The 5,628-nt window shown below is 32.7% G+C and overlaps 1 pseudogene; it reads right to left on the bottom strand.

The window, feature by feature from the left end:
• Positions 1–5,077: 5,077 nt before the first annotated feature.
• On the bottom strand, positions 5,078–5,232 carry LOC126030678 (uncharacterized; annotated as a pseudogene).
• Between the last annotated feature and the right edge of the window lie 396 nt (positions 5,233–5,628).

The raw sequence follows: 5,628 nt of genomic DNA, 5'->3' as shown, positions 1-5,628 counted from the left end.
CAAGTTAATTTAGATGACAAAATCTATTTATTTTGAGATTTTTTCTTTCTTGCTATTATTTTCTCTTATTTCACATTCTTTATAGTAAATTACTTAAATGATCTTGTTTTTCTAACTTTCCATTTGAAATGTTTTCTGAAACATATGTAAATAATCTTTATTCCTCCTCTACATAAAAATATACTTTTTATGTATAGAGGAACATACAAATGTTAATCTGGACTTTATAAAGGATTGTCAGTATTGTAATGTCAATTTTAGTTTTTAAAACCCTTGGTTCTATACACACATTTTATATTCTTTATATGATTGCTTAACTATAGAAAATGATTTACTCTGAATGCAATGACTCAGAAATTGAAAAAAATCAAGGACCACATGGATGCAAAATATTCCAGTCATCTGGCATAGATAATAACTTGAGAGAGAAATGTCAGGCAAAATTACCCTTAAATGATTCTGAGTTCCCTTTGGAAATCATCTAACTCTACTGCACCACTTTTAAAAATCCTATATCTGACTTTGATTAAATACTTATTACTAAATAAACATCTAATATAGACTATCAATGATAGTGGTTAAATATATCTTTCAAATTTAGTCTGAAAAAAGATTTAAATCAAATGACAATTTTAATATTCTTCATAAAGAAACAATAAAACATTATTATAACATTGTACATAATCAACACTCACAATGCCCTTGATGTCCTTTACACTGGTTTCTGAGAGATAAATATTTAAGTTCACAAATTAGAATATATATATCATTTTAATAAATAAATGTTACATATGGTGGCATCAGTGAGAATGTCAAAAATTTAAAGAGTTCTCTTCATTATGAAATAACACAAACACACTCCCACACACAACTAATTAATAGTAAAAATTAACTTGAGATAGGACAGAGTACTGGACTCTGAATATTTCTGAGTTTGAAAATATCATGGATTTAGACCCAGTAAAGTCACCTGACCGTTATCATCTTGTTCTACCTTATAAATCGAGGATTAAAAAAAATGGATGGTACCAAGACCAGACAGTTGTATGAACATTAAGTAGAAATACAAAAAACTGATCAGTCTTAAACACCAAATCTAAAGCCAATGACAACATAACCGATAATCATTTTACAACAAGGTAGACAAAGAGGGAACCGATTATACTAGCAGCCCCTGGATGTCAAAGGAGGGGGATATGGGATGCATACTGAGAACAGGGTTTGAGGGAGGGCAACACTGGTGGTGGGAATGCCCTGGATTAATGTCACTATGTACCTTGGTCCTAGAAGCAATTGTATTAATGTGAAATATTTGTAATCTACTTAGGTCATAAAAAAAAAATCATTGATGAAAAAAAAAGTAACCTCCACAACTGAGAGGAAAGTTTCCTGACAACCCTGGAATATGGTAATGAGAAGGTATGAAGCCAGTGGTTGTTCCCATTACAATATGCTTCAAGAGTGGAGAAACCCTGAATCTCTTAAGCCACGGAAATTTCCTTCCTTCCCCAATACTTACTGTGCCTATACCAAAAAAAAAAAAAAAAAAAAAAAAAAAAGTAGGGTAACACCAAACTCTGCCACTCCAGCATTCTTTTTTCTGGTTTTGTTTTGTTTTGTTTTGTCTGTTTTTGATATCATTTTCCTTCTCTTTTTTCTTCCACTTTTCCTTTTTTTTTCCTTCACTCTTGTGGATATTATTCGGTGATATTTTTCATTTCTTCTTTTTTTTTTTTTTAGTAGTAGTTGATACCAAATTTTTTCTTCTCTTTTCCTTAACCTTTTTATCTCCAACAAAATAGCATAACTTGAATCATTCAGCCTCATAAATTGAGGGGGAAAAAGGATGATACCAGGACCAGTCATATGAACATGTAGTGTAAACAAAAAATGACCAGACTGAAACACCAAAGAGAATAGATACCTAACCTACAACAAGCTGTAAAGTGGAGACCAGTTACACTAGAATTCTGGGGATGGGTGGGAGGGTAAAGGAGGGAGATATGGGAGACATACTGGGATCAGGAGTGAAGGGAGGACAACACTGATGGTGGGAATGCCCTTCATTCATTGTCACTATGTACTGTAAATAATTCTGTGTAATGAACTTCAGTCACAATAAAAATTTAAAAAAGTAACCTTTTACCTAATGAACTCCTTTAAGCATAACATCAGTCTGAGGTTTTGAAATGACTCTACCCTCAATATTACATGAAAATTACAAAAAAATTACAAAATTTTTTGTGTGGCAAAGGTCTAGAATTTGTGTGTGTGTGAGAGAGAGAAAAAGAGAGAGAAAGAGAGAGAGACACACACAAAGGTGTAGAAAGTGGGTGAAACTTGATTTAGGGGAAAGGAATCCTGTTTTCCTGGGAAAACCACTGATGATGCTTCTTTTGCCTTTGGTACTTTGTTTTAATTAAAGTTGGAATTTTATTTTATTCTAATTTATTGTATTTTATTAGGTCTGGGATCACACCTTCTGGTGTTCAAGGGGTGCTTTCTAGTAGGTGCCCGGAATTCAATTCCATTGGTGCTTAGAGGATTATATGTTGTTCTGGAGATGAACTAGAGGATCTCTGCACATGAAACACATTTTCTCTCCCCTTGAGTTATCTTTCTAGCCCAGAGCCTTGAATATTCTTAATTATTAGAAAGGGTTAAAACAAACAAACCCATTTTCCTGAGAGAAACTGATTTACAGCTTCCTGCCTGCTGTTCAAGTGAGCACTTTTGCTTTTCTTCAAAGTATCTAATTGACCTGTAGAGGCAATGGTGCCTCTGTGAATTGCTTTACATCTAGGACCAAGATACATGATTCTGTCCCACCATACATGTATAATTGGGAAATAACTAGACTTAACTCTTTGAAAGTCCATTTGATCAAGAAAGGTTTCTTATTTTAGTACAAATAAAGAGCTTCATGATGTTTTCACTTGCCCTAGTCCTAAGCCTTGCTCCTTAGCTCCTGAGCTCTGCATCAATCTTGAAAAAAATAATACTCTATATTGCCTCTCAGGAAGGCATATATATACATATATATGTGTGTGTTTATGTATATGTATATATAGAAAGAGTAATTGCCACTGTTTTGTGGATTCCATAAATGTTTCCACAAGAAAGAAATAATCTTTATTTATGCTTACCCAGTAAGCAAAGTATCTTCTTATAGACCCTACGTTAACTATTATGACATTATGCCCATTGAAACAGAGAAAAATGATAGCCTAACCAAAAAGACTAAGATAAAAATTAGGGTCAACTTTCTGTAAAGAAACTAAAAGTTTTGGAATCTAGAAGCCCGATACAGTGTATAAATGCTAGAAAACTATTACTTGAGATTGACCTAATTACTCAATAAATAAGGAGGCATTGTTTTAAGAAGCAATGGTAGGGGTTGAAGTGATAATACAGTGGGTAGACATATGTCTTGCATGTGGCTGACCAGGAATAAATATCCCATTTGGTCCCCTGAGCTAGCCAGTTGTAATCCCTGAATGTAGAGTCAGAAGTAATCCTTAAGCACCAGTGAATGTGGCTCCAAAACTTTCAAATTTGAAACAAAACAAGAAGAAAAGAAATAATTATTTGTAAAGAATATGTTGACATATGTCCAGAGCTCCCTAACAAAGGCTCTGAGATTAATTGGTTTGAGAATTTAAGAAAAGTTCTGCATCTCAAGTAGTTGGTAGTTTGCCTTGCATGCACTAATCTAGAACGGCATCCCATATGGTCCCCCAAGTGAGGAGCAATTTCTGAGCGCATAGCCAGAAGTTACCCCTGAGCATCACCAGGTGTGGCCCAAAAACTAAAAAAAAAAAGAAAAGTTCCATGTCTTTGCTAGCTAATGGCTAAATTATTTAAGTAGAGATATTAGTGGCTTTACTTGTCAATTTTTTTTTCTGGATAATTTCTTAGAAATAGCCCATCAAACAATAATTATAACAACAACCATAACAAGATAAACCAATCCAGAAAAGGACTAGATTTTCTGAATTGCAAGATTACAAAATTAAAATGTCAGTTCTTTAAAATGAAAGTTTGAGGGACCAGATAGATAGCACAGTGCTAGGGCGTTTTTCTTGCAAGCAGCCAACCAGTACCTATGTTGGTTTGAATCCTGGTACCCCATATGGTCCCCATGCCTGCCAAGAGCACTTTCTAAGCACAAAGCCAGGAGTAACCCTTGACCCAAAAATCAAAACAAAAAAAAAAGAAAGAAAGAAAAAAGAAAAAGAAAAGAAAAATTTGAGTCATGTAAAAAAAAATCTGACCATAAATAAAATCCCAGATCAACTAAAATAATATTAAATAAAGAAAAAATTTTGAATACTAATACTAAGCTTATTAAATGCTTACTAAAAAGCTATAGTACTCAAGGTAGTAATGTAGAAAACAGAGACATTTAGGTCAATGGAATAACATTGGAAGTCCATAAATACACCTGTTTAGGTACAATTTATATCTAGAATGTGTGCTAATATTATTCATTGACAAGAAATTAATATTTTACCTAGCATTACTGGGTTATCTGCCCAAGAAGTATTAATTTAAACCACTGCCTAATGTATATTGCAAAATTTGATTTGAAATGGATCAAAGACCAAACCATAAGAACTAAATTATATATCTACAAAAAGAAAATAGAAAGCAAAATTGTTATGTTCTTGAATTATCTTAAACTTTTTAGGTTTGAAAAATAATACTGGTAAATTACACTTTAATAAAATGGAAAACTTTCATGTTAGAAATAGCTATCAAAAGAGTGAAAGATATTTCACAGAATTGGAAAAGTCTTTGTCAAACAAGAATATGGCAAGTATCTAATAATTAGTTTGTGTATACTTATACATTTAAGTATATATTTCCTACAAATTAATAACAAATAACACAATTACAATATAGGGTAGGAATTTCAAAACATATATTACTTCAAGTAGGGAAAGTAAATGACCCATAAATACATAAGAACACAATAAATAGTTATTATGGAAATACAATTATAATTAGCCTTGATCACAAATGATTTATGGTGAAATGTGGATAAAGTGAGACTCTTATTATTTTTTTTCTTTCTCAGGAGAGAGCGCGAATGCAGTCCCCCACTACCACAAATTATGCAGTCAAGTTTCCCACATTTGCAGGGGTTAGCACATCCGGAGTACAATGGATAAGCCTCCCCCTGGGGAAATCACCTTCATGATCATGGTATCTCCCCTGCCAGGTAAGTATAAGAGACTCTTATTATTGCTGTAGAATGCAATAATCAATTCTAGAATGCTATATAGAAAGAGCAATTGTGCTTTTAGTATATCAAGCATATTAGGAAAATTTTTCAAACAAAATCTAATATAGAAATGTTTGTAATAACTTTAGCTACAATGATTATAATAAAATAGTATAAATTTACAGATTTATCAACTGATTGAGAAGCAAATATGATACAGCTCTACAACAAAATATTGCCTGGGCATTACAAGGAGTAAAGCATTCATACCTGCCACAACATGACTGAACCTTATTAACTTTTTGTATGGAAGAAACAATTTTTCAGTCCTACTCTTATATTGAAGAAAACAAATCACAATGATTTTACCCTAAGGGACTGGGTAGCGAATGATTCAAATA

This window comes from Suncus etruscus, chromosome 1 (assembly GCF_024139225.1).
Source record: "Suncus etruscus isolate mSunEtr1 chromosome 1, mSunEtr1.pri.cur, whole genome shotgun sequence".
NCBI lineage: Eukaryota > Metazoa > Chordata > Mammalia > Eulipotyphla > Soricidae > Suncus > Suncus etruscus.
Note: the sequence above shows the minus strand (reverse complement) of the source record. Positions and strands in the feature narration are given on the sequence as shown.